At 36.2% G+C, this 21,333-nt stretch overlaps 1 long non-coding RNA gene across 1 annotated transcript; it reads left to right on the top strand.

The window, feature by feature from the left end:
* Positions 1-19,962: 19,962 nt before the first annotated feature.
* Positions 19,963-20,350, top strand: LOC149962164 (uncharacterized). The gene is made up of 2 exons (XR_016478100.1): positions 19,963-20,029; positions 20,101-20,350. It is a non-coding gene; the product is annotated as an uncharacterized LOC149962164 (long non-coding RNA).
* Positions 20,351-21,333: the final 983 nt, after the last annotated feature.

The following is a 21,333-nucleotide window of genomic DNA, read 5'->3' on the forward strand; positions in this document are numbered from 1 at the left end:
TCGGACCGACTCCCCACGGAGCTAGAGCTCCCCATTGAGTTGGGAATAAATAGAGGTACAAATAAATCTGGCTAGCGCGGGACCAATTTCGTTCAATATGGAGACTTAAACTATATCGTTCAACCGTGGCGGCATCTGTCTCTAGTGGTGGCAACTATATTGCAATTAAATTTTTGCGCGAATCATATAACTTTACAAAATATAGATGGCGCTACCGCCCAATTATAAAGATGAATATCGTACAGTCGTCTCAGAACAGGTCCCGCGTAACCATGGCAACCGAAATGGTAATTGTAATTCTAGCAGTATTATTCCCAATTCAATGGAGCTCCCCTATCTACTTATCTGTGAGGCCTATAGAAATTGACAATGACCCAAGGGGGGATTATTCGCGGGAAAATTTATCTCTCTCCGCAGAAAAAAGCGAAACCTCCACGTGCCTCAGGTGATGACGTAGTTGGATCCCAACTTCGACGAAATACGGGAGTCTTACAAACTCAAAACTTTGTCTGCCCTTTGCACGTTTTTACATGAAATGTAAAAGTGGCTTATGGAGTAATTTTTAATTAAAAATTATATTTTAAAATTAAAGTTAGGTCCATTAAGTATTGATTTAATAAATTGAGAAACGTATATATACTTAAAGATATTTTATTTTAACAATTAAAAATTTAGATGCTTTAAATACAAAAATATTACAATGAAATATCACACTGGCTTGTGGAATGATAAAAAACCTTAAAAATAAATTGATAATACTATTTCAGTAAACTTAAGTAGTTTAACTACTATTTCAAATTAAAACAAAATCATTTCGAAATGAACTTTCAAAATTTAATATTAGAAAACTTACTAATACAATGAGACTTATATGGATATAAAATCCTAATACTTTTAACTTTTAAAACTTTAATACATATTTAACTTTAATTGTAACTTCATTATCACTTTTACAATAATGTGTTGGCACTTTTAAGTAGTTTCACAATATCAGCCAAAGTTAGACCTGGCGCTTTGCTGCAGCCGAACTGAAAGCCTATTTTCCCGCGACGTTTGTTCGCTGGGATCCAACTACGTCACAAGAAAGGGAAACTCTCGTGTCATGCCCCCCCACCTCTTCTCTGAAAAATCACGTTTCCAGCCTGCGGTCTATGCGCAAACCTTATACTGACTATTTTTTACCAACCTTGGACAATGACCAACGAAAAATTTGGAAAACTTGGGCCTACCAGGGAAAAAACCTCTTTTAACTTAAACAGGTGTGGACCGTGTGGGGAATAATATTCATACTTCTTTAGTCTTGCTCTGTTACTCTGTATTCCATTAGGCACAGTAATTGTAACAGTGCAATTGAATATCAAAATTTAGTTTTATTAAAATTAATAAAGTTAGAAAATAAAATAAGCCCGATGGGTTTGAAATGATGACTTTCATGGTTCAATTAATTGTGATAATATTTACGAGCATTTTCATTTACTCGATCACAATTATTTATGAAAATATGTAAACTTTGTTGTTGGGAATATATAATGAAATAATTGCTGCAGTTCGATTTCAGACGGTCTCTTTTATAATTACAATAAAAATTTTATAGGCTTAGCCTGGTTAGGTGCCATTTATTTTCGAATATAAAATGGAGGAATAAAGAAAGATTAAAGAAATTTAAACGAGGGGGCGAAAAAAGGGGGAAGAGTCTTGGACTCGTCGAAAAAATAGATCGGCGGAGGGGTCCGGGTCCAGTGGACTCTCTTAAAAATATACACTATTTACAAGTCTGTTAGAACCGGTAATAACGTAGGCACCGTTAGAACCACAATGGTTTTCGATCGAAATGAAAGCACGTGTTTTAGAGTGAAGATATGCCTGAGTCACGTGACAGAATGGGACAAGCTATCTGAAATTTAACCGAAAATATTCGAACTATTATGTGTCACTTTAAGCTAGGAGCAACAAACACAACACCCCACACAAGGAGAACGCAACCCGTCAAAAGTCGTGGATTTTCTTGCGTACATTTTTCATTGGCTAGACGCTTTAGCGCCTGCTGCCGTCGGAAGGGGAAAATTCGGAAATTGTCTTCCCCCCGCCCATAAAACGTTCAGCGTAAAGGCTCGTGACGCTCGTCCAATGAAATTCGTACACAACCCTTCGTTAGCGTGTTTAAAGGCTAGCTGCATTCTCCTTGTGTTTGTTGCTCCTAGCTTTAAGCAATTTAAAAAAATTATTAGGTACTACCATAAGTCTATAATATTATTCCATAAGTTTGTCACTTTGGGGAATATTTGAGTGAGAGCTAGTAACGGAGTGACGTCATCACAAGAAGAAAATCTCCCCCTAGCGAAGTGCTGTCAAAGGCTACGTGTGACGCGTTAGCAAGCGGACGCCAAACGGCGACGAAGCCCGTAATGCAGTCTGTCTTGTGAAGAACTCTCATTAAAACGTTTGCATATGAAGAATAGGAAGTGTCACACTTATGTAATAATATTATACACTTATGGTACTACCAACGTTGCCGTTTAAAATTGTACAGCGCTTTACTTAATCTCTCTATTATTTTTAGAACGCAGTGGAGTAGTCAGCACTTTTAATCTGCGGGCTATATTGAACAAAAATACGCCTTTGCAACAACGTGACCTGAGGGCCAAGTCCCCAAACTTGGTTATAACCAATAAAACCAAAAACAAATGTTATTATAGGTTAAAACGTAAAGGTTTCGACTCCTGTCGAGTCTAGTGTCGCCATCGCGCGTCAAACGCGTGTTCAACCAGTTTACAAAATTAACTGCACCCCCTTCCCCCCGCATCAACAAACTACACGAAAACAGCAAGCCTACAATTAAATAGACAAAAAAAAGTAAAAAATAAAAATTGGCGCACGAAAAATCTATGAAAGTGAGATGAAGGCGCGAAAGTTGTAACGGCGCCAAAATAATTGCTTTCGGCGTGCAAGAGGTGGCGACACCGACTTAAGCGACTCTTTCCGGTCAAAGGCTTAAGGGCCGAAGAAACGAAGCGCTCTGAAGGTAGGTAGGCAGCGACTAGCGACGGTAAGTAGCAGCGACAGGTGTCACAAGTGGGCAAATCCTCCGTTTCCATTGGAGCGAAAAGCGAGGCTGACATGGCAGCGCCATCGGGTGGAAAAAAGAGGAAGTAAAACCTCCCCCCTAACGACAGACTCTTCAACGCGATGGCAACGGTTGTCGAAGGCTCAGCGGGCTTGTTTCAGAGTTTCAGGTAAGGCGTGGACGAAGCACGCTATACAGGGACTAGGTCGGAGTACAATGGTGGGGTGGCGGAGTGGTTAGCACTTTCGCCTCGCAGCAAAAGGAGCCGGGTGCGATCCCAATGCAAGCCCTTCCACGAGTTCTCTCCACACTGGATAAAGGGGTTTCCCCAGTGTTCTTCGGTTTCCCCTTTTCATTTAAACTGTGGAGGTTAACGGTAATAGTGAGTGTAGGCATGAACGGCTGGCCACCACTTCCTCCTGAGTGTAGGAAGTTGTGTTGGCTACCATTTCCACTTACGTATTTTAATCCGGCCACTTGAATTAAAAGCATTAATAATAAATAATAATAATAATCAGCTAGACTAATACCCAAGGCCTAAGTCAGCAAGCGACTTTTTAAAGCAATTAATTAAGGTGGCCGGGTTACAATGCGTAGGAAGGTAGTGGCAAGCCCTTCATGCCACGCGAGCCAACAGCTCCCTACACTCACTATTACCGTTAACCTCAACAAGATTTTATGGAAGGGGAACCGAAGAGCTCGGGGAAAACCCCATTAAACCAGTGGGGAGAGAACTTGCAAAGAACACAACTTAGAAACAATTAGATATTTATAAATCATATTTTATCGATATAATATTGTTTACAAAATTGCTATAATAAAGAATTTTATCAATATCTACGAAGGTACACGATTCAATAGAATAGTAATATGTAATTTCTGTAAACGCGAACGTCTATGAATCTCCTTGACGTTGTAGAAGTTCGCGTAAACGTCATATTAGTGTAAGTAACTTTAAATAATTTTATGTAAATGCTTAGGCAATGTTCATTTATGGTTCTTCTGGCAAAAATATCAATTGATTGAGAAATTGGTAAAAAGTATTTAGAATTACATTGGTGATGGATTCTTCTATTATAGAAGTATTATATACTTTTGTACTTACTTACGGTTTCGTAATTTTATTAGTCCGGTTAAGAAAAACATTTTAAGGGGGAAGAATACAGTAAAAGCCTCTTTTTCGTTCAAACTGAACGTTTCTGTTTTAACAATTACATCATTGAATTATACTTTTCTTATTAGGCTGAACCTTCCTCTAGTGCTCAAAATAATTTTGATAATTCTAATATTAATAGTTAATGAGATATCAAGTCCTAACTAAAGGGTAGTTTGGGCGCTTGTCGAACTTGTTTAGCTCCGGGGGTCCGAATTAAAACGTAATAATTTATTTACTTTTAAGTTTAAAATTGTCAAAATTATTTTAGTCACTAAACAAGAGGCTGTTCTACACTTACATATTAATTTTATAAGTTAAAATACAAAACTAAAATAGTTCAGCTTGAAATAGCGCGAAAGTAGACAATGGCCACAGTAGTCTTCCCCCTTAAACGTGTGAGAAAACTTGTAAGATGTTAAATTGTATGTCTAACCTCCTTTAAGATTTACTTACACGTTTTAGAGGTCTGGAGATGGAAACTTATGTACTTATATACCTCTGCTCTTACTTACGGTTCTTAGAAGATAAAGCTAGCTATTTAGTGCGGCAAACATTTTTACGAACCTTTGGCTATTTCCAATGCTGAATAAATTTTCCAAACGCAATACTGCTGGAATTTTCTATTTAGACGAATTTTTGAGTTTGCCAAGTCACCCGCTACTGGAGAGGAAAGCCCGACGCCTTTCGGGCCAACTGTCAACATACCCCGCCACCTAGCGTAGTCTCCAAAAACCAATCTATCTAACGATAGGAGTCAAAGCGGTTACTTGACAAGGATGCGCCCGGTTGGCCGATAGTTCCCAGCGGGTTTCGCAGGCCTCCAGAGAGCCACCGAGGCGTGCAGTTAACAAACAGCGTCTCGTAGCCACCTATATCGGCGCCAATGTGAGGGGAGGTCCGTTCAAAGTGAGTTGTTAAACAGGGGATCTTACATCGCTTAAGAAGTAGGCGGAAAGGAGCGCCCCCTGCTGGAGAAGGGAAGCCCTATCGAGGGTTTTACGGGGAAAAACGCGTCCTTAGGGGGCCTTACGCAATTTGGAGGGGATTTAAGGGTTGGGCGAGCATTGCGGGATGGGCCACTACAAATTTATTCTCCAGATGGAGTTTTCAAAGTTATTTCCCCGGATTCTTACAGTCGGGATAAGCTGATTTAACTACTAGTTTTATCTACGAAATAAATTCAACTACGTCTTGTTATTTGGAAAGTTAATAAATATAATGTCTGATATTTAAGTTTGGTCTGGTTTTGGTCTACTGGGGCCAGGGCCATAGTTTTAGGGGCCCTAAGGAAAAACTTCTAACCGGGCCCCAATGTTTTTAAATAACTGTAAGGTGTATTTTTGGTCTAAAGGTGTGCCAAGGCCGCTTTAGCAGGGTGCCAAGGCCACTTTAGCAGGGCGCCAAGGCCCCTTTAGCAGGGTGCCAAGGCCACTTTAGCAGTTTTCCGGGCACTAGCAAAAGTTTTATAACCGGGCCACAATGTAATACGTTATTTTTGTTTTATAAATAACTGTAAGATATATAAGTAGTTTTCCGGGCATCAAGCAAAATTTAAAAACCGGGCCCCAATGTAGCATTTTATTTTGTTCTTCTAAAATAAATGCGTCTATTTTTGGTCTATTGGGGCCAAGGCCACTTTAGCAGTTTTCCAGGCCCCAAGAAAAGTTTAAAAACCAGACCCCAAATTTTTTCCAGGGTTGCCACACGTCAGGGAAAACAGGGAAATCAGGGAAAAGTCAGGGAATTTAAGAATGGACCTAAAAAGTCAGGGAAATGTCAGGGAATTTTTAGAATTTGTAAAAAGTCAGGGAAAAGTCAGGGAATTCAATTTTATCTTGGCACTTTTTTAAGTTTATTTTTTAGACCAGATCTATGACAAATTCTATGATTATCATTTATTTCCTTGAAAGTTTGGCTAATTTTTTCAACATTGCAATAACCTTTTTACTGAAATATAAGTTCATTAAAATTTATTAACTTCTGATAAAAGTAAAATATAAAATAAAAATTTGGCCTTAAAAAGTCAGGGAAAATCTCTTAAAATGGTCAGGGAAAACAGGGAATAGTCAGGGAATTTGAATCTAAAAATTTTGTGGCAACCCTGTTTTCTTCTAAAATAACTGTAAGGTTTATTTTTCGTTTACTGGGGCCAAAACCAGGTTACCATTTTTCCGTGCCTTAGGGCAAGTTTTCTAATCGGCCCCAATCTATTTTTCAACATAACTGTAAGGAAACCCAGCTTTAGAATCCGGCTCCTTCCAAAGTGTGGGCCCTAGGCAATTGCCTAAATTGCTTAGTCAGAAACGCCGTCCTCGGTTGGGGCAAAGATAATCTAGACTACGTACCTGGGGCTACACCAGTGTACAAGCAGATGTCAAGGCCCGCCAACCTCGTCGCCGTAGACGAAACACTATACCTCACGTAACCTCAGCTACTGAGGACAAGCTACCAGTTTATTAATCTTTTTCGGCAGTATGACTACCAGATTACGTTGATGTCGATAAATATAATCTAAAACGAGTACTTGATCTCAAATTTCCAATTTCAATAGGCCTTGGGTTCAATCAAACATTAGCTAGCCATCGACCAACTACTACTAAAGGACTAGTATTACTATACTAAGCACCCATAGAGAATTTATCTTTTAAGCGCCGCGCTATTCGACTGCAACATACATTCTTGGTTAAACTATGGTTTAATGTTGATCATTTTTTCTCGTAACGCCATACTAAAAAGATTCGGCAGCCATAGACCAAGTACATACAATGGGACTCGTAACGCCATACTAAAAAGATTCGTCATCCATAGACCAAGTACATATAATGGGACTCGTAATGCCAATAAAGTTTGGTGACACTGTCATTTGTTGGTTAATATAAACTTTTAAGTAGTTTAGAATATAATTAGCGAGTTTCAATAACCACACCACCATCTATCGGCTTTTAAAATAACTATTAGTATGGTACTTGTCACAACAAAGGGAAGCCTAAGCTGACGTCATAGGTCACGCTGAGCTACAAAGTCACAGAACCCTTTCCGTCTAGCTGCGCATGTGTAAGATATTATTGTAACTCACTTATTGTTCGTAATAATTGGTAAAATATTTATTATTTGGAATATTCACGACCGAAAACTATCGCTACGCCCCCTTGGGTTCGCTATTGAAACCAAGATAGGTAGCGGCTGAAGCAGACGCTATTAGTTTTTTCTCATCGCTATTCGTAAATTTAAGTTAATTTAAGAAAAAACATTATTATGACTTTATAATTTGTCTATAGCAGACGCTAAATTATAGGCGCTACCTCGGATAAGCTAGCGCCGTTACGCCATCTAGACTCATTTCGGTCGCGAATATATTAATTTACTAAGCACCTTCAAAGCTTATAGAAACTAAGAACAGATGTCACCACACTCGCTTTTCTATAAGAGAAGATTTATCTTTGCCAGCATACGAGTCCCATTGGATGTAAGTGGTCTGAGTTCCTACTTACGTCGTTAGAGGTCGGCGTTCGGATATTCATTATACATTGATAAAACTCACATAATTTCTTTAAACAATTTTTGGTTTAATTAAAGTATACGTAAGGGATAAATGAATAAATTTTGAATGAAATAACTGATTTATTCAATAATTTTTCTTCTTCAAATATTCGCCAAATTTCGTGGCTAATTGTTTTATCCACAAGAAATATGGATAAATAAAATGGATAAATTATCTACAAGCATAATTTTTTTTAAAATTATCTCCCAATTTGTGGATAATGAATAGAAAAATGAAGAGCTTTATTCCTACTCATGCAATCTTGGTGACGAATATTTTTAGTGTGTCGTTACGAGTCCCTACGAACGTAAATAGTCCAAAGTAGGAATGAAGACGATGGAATAGACAACATTATGACGTAGGGGAAGTGAGGTTTCACAAGATAGGGGAAGGAAATTTCCACTATTGTCGGAATCAATATGTTTTCCACTAAACTTAAAATGTTAATTTTGGTTTAAAAATATGGTAGTTTAAGACAAATGTTTTCAGGACAAAATTCTGTCTCCATTTCCCCCTCTATCCAATTTCCAGTGTTTGCCACCTCCGACGACAGATAGATGGCGGCACGTTCTCCGTAACTAAGCCCAAAACATATTAAATTGTTTCTTTATTTTTGTCGTTCCTGCCTTGAAAAGAGTGAAACTAGTAGGTCGCTTTGGGAAATCAACGGAAATTTTATTTAACCTATGAACATTTCGGTGTCCAACATATTTGGGTTGAACTTTAATTTATATTCATAACAAATATTATCTCTTAATATTAATCATATGCATACTAAATTTTCAGTTGAATAAACGAAAGCAGAAGTAATTAATCATAATTTATTTTAAATAATATATATCTTGCCATACTTCCTAAACAGGAATTTTAAGTTAAACAAAAAGTGTCCTTACAGCAAAAAAGTTGAAATTGGCGCCATCTAGAGTAGATAAGATCATTATAATTGAAACTCTATTGGTTTCGCTCTTAAAGGGAAGCATTTTAGACTATTAGTACTAATGAAAATCAACAGATGGCGCTGACCGTTACACCTTTCGCGGGCGTTCCAATTTTACTACGCCATCTACAAAAACGTTATATTTAAATTTATAAAATGACGAAAAAATACACAGAATTCTTTAATTCTTCCTTTGATTCGTATTTATAAAAATATATTATATTTGTTTCCGAGGGGCAGGTTACTTCCTTGATTAACGACGCACCCCTCGAAAGATTAAATCCGATTTAATCGTGAATATTTTGATTAAACTCAATTTAATAACGATTATATTGATTAAATCACGTTTAATCATGACTAGAATGTTTAAATCTGATTTAATCATGATTAAATGATTAAATATGATTAAAATTATTAAGACCTGATTGAAACGATTAAATCGTGATTAGTATGATTAAATCGCGTTTAGAAATTTTAGAACGAGAATCAAATACAATTGCGATAGAACCATCAATATTAATAATTAATATTAAATTATCTGACTTTTGTTTTGATTTTAATTTTAAAATCTCGATTTGACCGATTATGTTGATTAAATCGTGATTAAATTGATTAAATCTGATTAAAATGATTAAATCCTGATCATAAAGATTAGAAGGATTAAATCTCGTTTAAATCGTGATTAGATTTTCCAATCTTGATTAGATTTTTTAATCTTGATTACCCTGATTTAATCATTTTACTATGATTAAGACGCACCCAAAATGGAAGTGACCTGCCCCTCGTTTGTTTCCCTGTCGTGAATCGGAATATTTAACGGAAAAATAGCTATTATTGAAAACTATACTCAGGTGCAGGTTAAAAAAGGCAAAATATCTAGTTCATTTGGCGGAAAGATACTAGCACGAATTTCCGGTAAATCGGCGGCGGGAATTTCGAATTTGGCATGTTTACGGTTGAATTTCTAAGTATACCGGCGCGCGTTTTATAATTCTGGATTCAAAGTGATAATTAATTAATTAAAATAGTTAAGATTTAAAAACAGTTGTCATAATTATTTTTGGTACTTCAAGTGAGGCATACCTAAACAGATTCGGTTTGGCAAGTACAGGGTAAGTATAGAACGGGTGATGCCGAGATTACCACGTTGACGTTCATAAACGCGCGATTTGATGACTGTTTAGGAGCATAATACTAAAAATACGTTATATTGAAGCTTAAAAATAATAATCAACGTTAAATATTTATTGATAACTTTGAAATTTACGTAATTGACATTTCTAAAATGGATTAATATAACACGGAGTAGGTCCCTTTAGGAATTCAACAGAAAATAGGCGAAATTCGAAATTCCCGCCGCCGATTTACCAGAAATTCGTGCTAGTACCTTTCCGCCAAATGTACTAGATATTTCGCCTTTCTTAATCTGCACCTGAGTGTCTTAGCCTATGGTTAGAAATGACAATTACCTAGCTGACACAAAATTATATTTCTTTAATAGGGCTGATCAATTTAATCAGGTCGTAATTTCCAGACACCTGAAGGTAATCAGTTAATCAGATTCTAGTTAAGATTTCCTTCACTTTTTAATCTCAAATTGTATCTGATTCATTATTTCAAGTAACCAATCGGAACTGATCTGTTAAAGCAAGTGTCGGCTCTAGGTGAAGTAGCCCTTTTTTCAAACAGATGTCGCTAGCGTCGAAATCAAAACAAGATGCTGAAGCTAAATTTTTACCTAAAAGGCGGGACATAAAGTATGCTTCGCGTTGATTGGCTCGTTTGTAAATTTGTCAATAACTTCAATTATAGTAATTGTTTACAATATATTTTATATGGGATATATAAGTTAGATTAAAGTTCACTAAGTAGAGTAAAATTGGTCTAACTATAATACTCTATAATGGCTCTCTGACGACGTTATTGTTTCGCTATTTTGAATTTTAGCTTCCGTTCCCATTAATAGATGGCTCCACGCTCTCCACGAAAGTCATTTTTTTCGAAGATTCGGATAGATTCATGGCCATCTCTAATAACAGTGGCCTTTTCATAATACAGGTGGCGATGATAGAGCCGACAGTTGCTTTAAGATTAATCTCATCAGATTCAATTAGCTAAACAGTTATCTGATTTCTACATTTAAGTATCAATTTAATCTTCAGGAAATCACCCAGAAATCTGATCTCAAATTATATCTGATTCATTATTTCAAGTAACCTATCGGAACTGACCTACTAAAATTAATCTCAACAGATTCGGTTATCTGTTTTCTACATTTAGTATACATATAAACTATCTGCTTTACAATTTGACCCATATCAACTGATCTAATAATATCAGAGTGTCAATGCGGATAATCGAATCTCTGATCGATCATAATTATTTTTTCATTTCAAATATGGCGGCGGTTACCTGAAGCATGATTTCCCACGCGCTTTCAAAATAACAAAATTCTACCTTTTTATTTTAAATAAAAAACGATCAAAGCAAGCACTAATAAGTAAAACATACAAGGTATGCCGAATATCGTTCATCTGTCCTTCAAGAAAAATATGCCATCACGCAACCGAGGCTTAGCTACAGCGAAAACACGGCACCGAACGCAATATATTTCTGATTAATTTGACATAGATAGAAGAGCCGTGAAGGTTACGCTCGTATTCGTCGCGTGATTACGCCCAGCTTCGGTTTTTATCCGCGCCATCTAGCGGCGTAGGCTTGATTGAACCGAAAATGCATCAACGTCATATTTATTCTTTCCCCCTTCCTTCCCCCTTACCCCTGACGAATAGCTTCCTTCCAAGGCAACAAAATATGATTGGGGGTGTTTTCGCCCCTAGAGGGCGTCCCGACATACGACGAAGGCAGGTATAATTCAGTTGTTTGGGAGTAACTTGATAAGTTGATATAGGTTTCTGTTTATTTTTTTTCTGGTCTCCTTCCGAAGGCCTTGAGGGCCTTATATCAGCCACTATCGATTGTATAAAATTAAAATTGGATATCTGGGTCAGGCTAAGGCAATTTATGAATATCGTCAACGGAAGAAATGGAACGTGCTTCAGATCTTGCTAGCGTCTCCTTAATAACTAGAATCAACCGCGGATCAATTGGTTAGGAGTATGAACAAACGCAGTTTTATTTAATATCTGAATTGATACGATCATAAGTAATATAACCGTGTAGGCGTTAAGACTCGAATTTTTGAGATTTCATAAAAAATATAGGTAAAATCGATATATTGGTTGAAATATCAACATATGGGTTGAAATTATGTTTATCGGTTTAATATCAGTAAAATCGACATATGGGTTGAAAAATGTTTCTGTTTAATATCAGAGAAATAGACATATGGGTTGAAATATCGGTATCAGTTTAATATCAGTAAAATCGGCATATGGGTTGAAATATGATTATCGGTTTAATATCAGATAAATCGATATATGGGTTGAAATATCGGTAACATATTAATATACGAAAAATCGACATATGGGTTGAAATATCAGTATCATATTAATATACGAAAAATCGACATATGGGTTGAATTATGTGAATCGGTTTAATATCAGTAAATATCGGAATCAGTTTAATGTTGATAAATTAAATTTCGTTCTTTGCACACGAGGAAGGCAGGAAGCTTACAATTTTATCCGGAAGACTCTCTGGGGTCAATTCCGAAGCAGCTTTGCCAATTACCCACTAATCAAATTGGAGCCGTCGGTGAAGTTACCTTTACGGGCGCTAGCTGCCATCGGAGGAAGCTCCAAAACTTCAAAGAACAACCACCGGGGGCGCTGAATAATTGACGGATAGCGCGGCGGAATCCGAGAAAGACCTTATAGGGCACAAACTACAATCGTAGACCCAAGAACGGTATAAAGCTAATTTTCGGGTTTAATTAAATCAACTGCATGGGGATTCTTTTTAATGTGTAATCGCGACTTATCTAATTAAATTTAAATAATTATATTATTGCGTACTAATTGCGTGTGGTGCCCGAAAATATTGATTTAGGACTAGATTTAGAATATTTTGGAAGATTTCGAACAACCAAAGATATCCCGTCGGCGTTAAAACTAACTCGAAGTTTGAACGTTGTTGGCTGGTTTACACTAGGGTAAAAGTCAGAAAATGACCGAGGCCTTTTTTCCGGAAAATGTTCCGTATTTTTCCGAAAAAATTAAAAAAAGTTTCATTGCATGATTAGTCTAATATATTCATAGGCGTGCGCACGATAGGGCCAGGGTGGGCTATGGCCCGACCTGAAAACTGAAAGGGGCCAAAGAGCGCAAAAAATCTGGGAAAAAAGGGCGCAAGCCTTAACATTGTAGGTGCCCAAAATTTCCTAAAATCCACCAAAATAAGATTCTAAACTAGAACAAGAGAAAATCTATAAAAAGATAAGAATGTAAAATACAAGTAAAAAAAAAATTGTTATTTGGTGATATTCTAGATTCAGTCCCAGGCGTTTTCGGACACGTATTTTATATTTTAATAAACTGTTTGTGGAATTGGCGACTGTACTGATTCGATAGTATATTTTAAACTAGCTGCTAAAAACGGCTTAACCGTTTCAATAGAGTGTTGTCGTCTGAAACCCTGCGACGTCACCATTGTAATTTGCCTATTGATAAAAAACGGTTACAAGTTTTCAAAATCGTATCAGACGACAACACTCTATGTTAGTTTACTAAATGTAGTTCACACGAGCCCTAAAAAACAACTAGTATTCGTTAGTACAACGTCGTAACTATATTTGCTACAGCGAAATACATGATGACGGCATATTAAGCATGGACTGTAGTCAGGGACGTCATTAGAATGGGGCAGGGGGCATTGCCCCCGGCATTTTTGTGAGCCAAAAAGGTTACGAAAAAAGTTCATATAACTACATTAGAAAGGTCTTGTTTAATTTCATGTATAAATTGTTTTCGCTTGAATGCTATTATTTATTTCATTCTTAAGTAGTTCGGCGATATCCAATTACAATATGCAGCTTTAGTGACTAAACACGCGATGGTCTAAACATCGATTTTTTTTAAATTTAAACTGGGATTTTCCGGTTTCTTAGAAAATAAAGGACGTAACTTCTTGCAAGTTGTAATATTTTTATTACTCTAAAAATGATTAAGGCCTTTATTTCGTCAAATCGTCCCACGTAAAACAAAATAGTATCAAAGATAATTTAAACTCGTACCCTAGAGGGCCTAGATTCGAAATCACTCTCTCGCCCGTTGCCGATGGCGTTTACCCACTTCCCGCTGGAACTCAGAAAAATTTCGCTCCATGGTTTGCGCCTTACCGCAACCGATGGAGCCCGATTTTTCTGAGGTCACGTGCCGGAAAAGGGTAAACGCTTCGTAACAAAACCGTCAATGGGAAAGCTCTCAGTATTCGAATCTAGGGTTCGAGTTTAAATTATCTTTGATAGTATATACATAGTTTGCACCGAAGGGAGGGGCCTATGGTCTCCAAGGAAACTGGGAGGGCGATCAAAAATTCAAACCATTTCGCGCGTAGCTACTAAATAGGTAGCCATTTTGTTGGTAATCTCGTCAAAGCCACAAAACTAATTAGATTTATGCTTTAAAATTTTAAATGGGCCCTAAACAAAGTCAGATAAGATTCTAAGGCCGGGTTATTTAAATAAAATATCAAATTACGACAGAAATATCTACGAAAAGAAGTTGACAAAGCTTATCAAAGTTAGGCCTTTGCGGTCATCCTTTTTACAATTACCTTCGCTATCGAATAAAATAAACAATTTTCGCTCTCCCTTGGTAATTGAACTACTCGAACAATTTTTAACCAGGCAGATAACCATTTTTAACGTGAAACTAATTTCTTAATCATTTGAAAATAATTAAAATACGCAAACAGACGATTGAAACTGTTCACCCTCCCGTTTTACTAAGAAATCTACACCGGCAAAATGGCGGCATAGAATCGTTCATTCTTGCTCAAATTAAATATTTATTCTTGGTTCTTATATCTATACTTGGAACTGCGTCATTGATGACGTAGGGATGCAAACTATGTATATGCCTACGGGAACTAGAGATAAAACGACGCAGGCGGCATGCAGTAGAATTCGCGATGACTAAAATATTTAAGCTTCAGTGACTAAACAAGCGACGGGTCGGCCGTTGATTTCGTTTTTTAGATTTTAAACTGGGAAGTTTTCGTCGGATTGTTGCGTTTTTAGTAGGGCTGAGCTGTATGAGGAAATTGTAACCAAAACTGCGGCATTTTCGGTAGTACCTAGGGTGTAGTGTAACGCTGTCGGGGAGATTCCCTAGTTTTTATTAAGAAAATAAAACACGTAGTTTTTTGTAAGATGTAATTAAATAAAGTTCTGGCCCCTCCTGAAAAATCCAGAAATGACGTCCCTGACTGTAGTCCAATGGGATTTTTACCATTGCTATAGTGTCGTTCAATCACTTTTTCTTCTTCGTGCATCCTGCTTTAACAGAAAAAGGTGCAAGCGAGTGCTTTCCCCGCCGAAACTCGAGCCGAAACTGCTCGCCGAACCGCCGAACGCTCTTCGCATTGCTTCGCGAACCAGCGCGTAGAAATAAAAATGTTAAATCGAAAACGTAAATCGGGCAACGATTTTGAATAACAATAATAAATCAAACACGAAAACTAGATACCTGGATTAAAAAGGATAAAATAAAAGGTTTGACGGATTTTTTTAATATAGTAAAAATGTTATATTATGGGATATCAAATCTTAAAAAGTAGAACACGTTTTTGTTAAAGCAACACGCGGCCAGCCTTGGAAATAAGGATTTTTTTAAACTGGTCCTTATGACCATTAACCCCCTAGCATATGAATTATTAAACTGGTCCTTATGACCAGTGATCCCCTAGCTTATGAATTATTAAACTGGTCTTATATAAAATGTTCCAATGTCATTTATAAGCCTAAAAAAACCTATACTACAAATTTTGAATAAATAAACTGGTCTGAGTCTAAAAGTAAAACTAAACCTCTAGACTAGTTTAAACTGATTAACAATGTAACACTATTAATGTTTTGTAGTATGTTTACCGATATTAGACATTTTACATCGAAAAAAAAACCCTTAAAAAGTAATTTGTATCAATTTTTTATTTTTCCGAAAATCGGAAATTTTTGGCATTTTATTTTTTCGGAAAATGAACAACATTAGTTCCCTTAAATTTACGTCGACAAACACAATACGCCTATATTGAAAGGTGGGTAAAAATGCCGACCCACCCAGCAAAATTTGAATTTATATAAAAGACCAATTGGGACTTGGCAGTGCTACGTCACAGTTTCTTTTAAATAGTTTTTATCGTGGGGAGAAAAATAATATCACAATGGCGGCCATGGCCAAAGCTACGGAGTGCCAAGTCTCTATAAGAAACTGCTATTTCATGACACGTCGTCTGAAACGCCGACGATTTTAAACCGAAAACACGAAACTACTCGAGACAGGAAATTCGTTTTCATATAAATTAAAATTTTCGCAGTGTGGGTCGACATTTTTACCCACCTTTTAATATAGGCGTATAGAAACGTTTTACCATCCCCTAATTCGTGCCGGTGTAAAATTCGATCGTCGGAAATAATTACATACTTGGCCTGATATAATTTTATTGGGGTCGACGCTCGTTGTCGTTGTGTTCTGGCTCTAGTAACCGCCAGTCTTAATACTATTCTAGCAGACGATGTTTACGTTGCTGGAAATAAGCAGGCTTGGAAATAAGGTTTATTTCTAAACTGGTCTATTTGGCCAGTGACTCCCAACTCTTGAATTATTTAAGTGGTCACGTAGACCAGTTCGTTAATAATACGGTAGATAATTTTAAATTAATAAACTGGACACTGGACCAGTGAACCCCTAGCTTTTGAATAAAAAAACTGGTCCAAGCAATTAATAAACTGGTCTTTGACCCAGTGACCACCGCTTATTTCCGGAGGTGAAATATCTATTTCGTGGTAACGAGTCGTTTTGTAAAATAATTCTGACGAGTCACCGTGATGCTATTGAGATGACGTCAGCTAGTATGACGATGACACGTTAATTTATTTTTGCAGCACCACTCTTTGACCTTTCTTCCATGCTTGGACCCATTGAGTTGGGAATATTAATCTAGAGATCTAATCAAATCTGCTCCCCGCGAAACAAGTTTTTGATAATTACGAATGTGCCGTCTCCTCTAAAATGACGAGAAAACGTTATCATATGATCCGTGGCGCCATCCATTATTTTTGAAGAAAAAAATCTTTTTGTCGGAAAACGCGTCTTATTTGAACGAACCATTGAGAGATAGACGGTGCCACGGGTAGAATGATAAAGTTTTCTTGTCATTTGGGAGCAGATAACAGTATTCTTTTTTTTAAAACTTGTTTCGCGAAATACTGAAATCCGACGTTTTGATTGGACCTCTGGATTAATATTCCCAACTCAATGCTTGGACCACCGCTGGAAGTTCGCTTATAGAGAGTGTCGGTCAGGGTTAGACATAAGGATATTTTTTAATAGCAGCCTGACTAGTGAGGGTAGAAATGGGGGTATAAAAACAATAAGGACAGTAAATATTTTGCTTAACCCGTCAGAATTAAAATAGTAATTTTTTATCACTCGAGTTACATGAATTTCGCCGATCACATTTTTTTTAAATAAAATGGGATTGATTATGATGAATGATGAATTTATTAATTTGGGAATTTTTTTCACTAGTCAAATAAACGCTTCAATAAAACATCTTCAAGGAAATTCCGAAGAAGTAAAATTTCTGAGAGTCAGGACCTGCAAGTCACTGTTTATATAGTGCTTGTGGAAATAAGGGAAACTTTTCACCAATATGCAACAAGTGTTCCCTTTTAAACAAGTAGCTTTTTTTGACATAATAAGGCTAAACAAAACACGACGTTCTGTTTACAGGTGAAAAATTTCCATTATTTAAACAAGTACTATATAAATAGTACTTGTAGGTCCTGGCTCTCGGAAATATTACTTATTGGCAATAACCTTGAAGGATGTTTTATTTAAGCGCCTATTGACTAGTGAGCCTCAGATTTAGATTAATTAATTTTAGTAGTCAGAGCATTTATCTTACGAGGAGACTACCTGAGAGTTGCCAGAATAATATTTTAGATCTCGCACAAACCAACTTTAAAACCAGCCCAAATTCCCGCACAAGTCAAATTCGGATTAACCCTAAAAGATCCAAAATTCCCGCCCAAGAAAAATTACCGATTTCTGCTATAGAATTTTTGGTTTCCATAGCAAAACTAATGTCCATTTCAACTTTTCCCTTGGGGAAATTTTTTGTTACCATAAGGTCTACGTACCCACCTAGTTTCAACAAAATCGGTGCTTATCACCTAGGGTACTCTCCTCGTTAGTCAAATGCCGTGACTAGTGCCTTATGTCCAGCCCATATAAATAGAAATAAGACTAGATTCTGAAGCAAGAATTACGAGTAAGAAGGTTGCCATGAAAGTGAAATCGCCAGTATTCTTTGTGGGAGCACGCCATCTATTTAAAAAAAAATAAAGTTTACATTTTGTTTAATAGATGGCGCACTCCTGCGTGGATTTAGTAGAGATTCCACTCTCATGGAAGCTTTCTAACTTGCCCGTTTTCCTTGAGATTACCGTATAGCGCAGTGGTTCTAGTCTTTTATTTTATTCAAAGAAAATAAATAAGGGCTGGTGGGGTCTGAGAAGACCGCGAGCCCGGGATCTAGTCTCATTTCTATTTCTATGGTCTAACCCATTGAATTGGGAATAATGGCTCGACGTGTACTAGCTCTTTTTACAACAGATGTCGCTAGCGTCGAAATTGAAACAAGATACCTAAGCTACATTTTGACCCAAAATGCGGAATATAAAAGCAGGTTATCCATGGATTTACGATTGACCTTTTGAACGCAAAGTCGCAATCTTTTTTGCTGAAAAAGTAATGGAATACATTTTAAAGTTGATTAAGTCGTGAACTCGTGATTGACTAAAAGGTTAAAAAAATATTACTTAATTAAGTTATTAACTCTAAATTACCGTCATATTTTTACTGATAGAAAAGGTCATCACCATTCACCAATCACCAAGCATCTGAATCAACGCTTATTTGATGTTGAGATAGTAAGTTTTTCTCGCTTGTTTTGGAACTTCATTTTAAGTTTAACCTCATTTGTAATAGCAATGTCATCTTCTAATCATATTTGTGAAATTGAGTATTGATGATAAAATGCCATTGTTTTTAATATTTACTAATATCCTGTAAATATGGAGTCACTAAATTATTATTTTTTTAATCAATGTCTTGAAAAGAACTCCATGGCAACCTTGGGAATTAGCCAGGTAGATTTTTGTTTGAGAACCCGAGTTGTAATTTTTGACCATTTTTATGACTCTCTAAGATAAAATTAGTATGGTATTAAATTCATATTGATATAGACATGTACTGAAATTCCGTTCCATGGTAAATTATAATTAAGGTGAAAATTTTATAAAAGTTCTGCTATGTTAAAGAACTTAATAAAATAAGCTCCTGACAATAAATCATATGTCATTAATTTCTAGGAAGTAGCAGAACTTTTATCAAATTTTCACCTTAATAGACATGTCTCCAGTAGCTATAGAATCCAATAGCTGAAAAATCAAATGTTGAAATGAATCAAAGTTTTTTTGTTGAACTTTGAACTTATTGGAAATATTATTCTGCTATAAAAGTTATGAATTTAATTGGGAATTTTATCCCGTAAAAAATCCAATTTTTATTTCAGGATGAAGTCTAGCAAGAGTGAAAATATGGCTGAAAAACCTATAATATTAGGTGCTCTTGTTGAAGTTATTGGGAAAGATTTGAAAGGGAAAGTTGCATATGTTGGTACCACTTTGGGTTCATCTGGAAAATGGATTGGTGTTGTTCTTGATGATCCGAAGGGCCAAAACAATGGAGCTGTAATGGAAAGTAATTACTTTCTGTGTCCGGATAACCATATAATATATGTTCGGCAGTCCCAAGTATTTAAATAATTTTAATGATAGTATTATTATTAAAACTAAAAATACCCTTAATAAACAGTTGCGTGTGTTGGATGATGATTTTGATATTAACGCTAAGAGGCTTTCCTTTAGTTCTTCAAGTTCCACTACTTTTACTGAGAGACTTACCAGCTCCTTTGAAATTGGGAAATCCACTTTACCAGGTTATTGGTGTTTTAGAATTCAGTAAACTATTGCTAAACCATTTCAAATGATTTTGTATTTTAGTGGAAGACAGCTCTGAGAGGCATTCCTTAAGATTTTCCCAAAGCGCAGCTTCCTGCCCCATTGCATCCTTCTTGCCAGCTGTATGGTTTTTCGTATTACGTTAATTGAATTTTGTGAATTAACTGCTTTAAATATTTTTCAAACATTGTAGCCATTATCCTCAGAAAATGTAACTCCAGGAACTCCCGCTATGCCAGATTCAGCTCCTCAAATTAATTCCAATCAAGATTCGGAAGAGATTATAGGCATCAAAGCTGAATTTAAAGATCTTGCGGAGAAGCTAGAAACATTAAAGATCAAACAGGCTGAAGATCAAGCCAAACTCGTAGAATGGGTTCAAAAAACCCAAAATCCAAAAGCAACGGTGGCAAGAGTTTATGAGCAAGATAACCGAGGCTAAAGCTGACTTACAAAAACAGCTAGCTCAAGCCAAAGAAGTTGAAAGATAATTTAATTATTTTGTATTACAAAGTTACTTTAAAATTTTCAGGAAGCCAAAGACTCAATTGAGGCCAAAGAATTATAAGCTGAAGAGATGAGTGATCTTGCTGGAACTGTTGAAATGGCCACCTTGTACAAGGAAATGACTGAAGAAATATGCAAAGTGGTGCAAACTGAGCCAATGAAGGACAAAGTCAAAGAATTTACCCTAGCCTGGTTTAATATAACTAGGTCAGCTTTTTTTTTATTAAATTAATTTAAGGGCAATATTTTTCGGTTAAAATTTGGCAACTACTTTCCCAATTTTAATTTATTTATTTTACTGGTTTGATATTATTATGTAAGCTTAGACTGAGCTCCAGGTCAGTTGTATTTTGATTTTTATTAAATTAATTTATGGGGAATATTTTTCAGATAAAATTTGATGACTATTTTCCCCGATTTTAATTTCATTTTACTGGTTTTATAGCACTAATGGCAGTTGTATGTTGATTTTTATTAAATAGTTCTTTCTATAAACTAACACGGCCTTCTTGTTTTAATGTAGCTCTTACGTCACTATATTTACCTTTTCCAAATCGCGTGAGCTAAGATAATTCTGCCAAAGCTAAGTCTTGTGACGTATGAGCAACATGTTATACTTCTACTTTTAACAAGTTGAATAAACGTAAAAAATTTATGGAACTATAAAATCATGGGGAATATTTTTCTGTGTATGATTTAGTAGTTAAGTAGCTCTTTTTTCAACAGATGTCGCTATCGTCGAAATAAAAACCAAAAGGCTGGTACTTATAAGTATCCATCACCTTGATTGCCTCGTTTTTAAATTGATCAATAATATAAATTACAGTAATTTAAAACAATATATTTTGTATGAGATACATAGTTTAAGTTAAAGTTCACTTAATATTAATAGAGTATAAGTGGTCTAATTATAATACTC

This window comes from Leiobunum rupestre, chromosome 1 (assembly GCF_980474605.1).
Source record: "Leiobunum rupestre chromosome 1, qqLeiRupe1.1.hap1, whole genome shotgun sequence".
In the NCBI taxonomy this organism is placed as follows: Eukaryota; Metazoa; Arthropoda; class Arachnida; order Opiliones; family Sclerosomatidae; genus Leiobunum; species Leiobunum rupestre.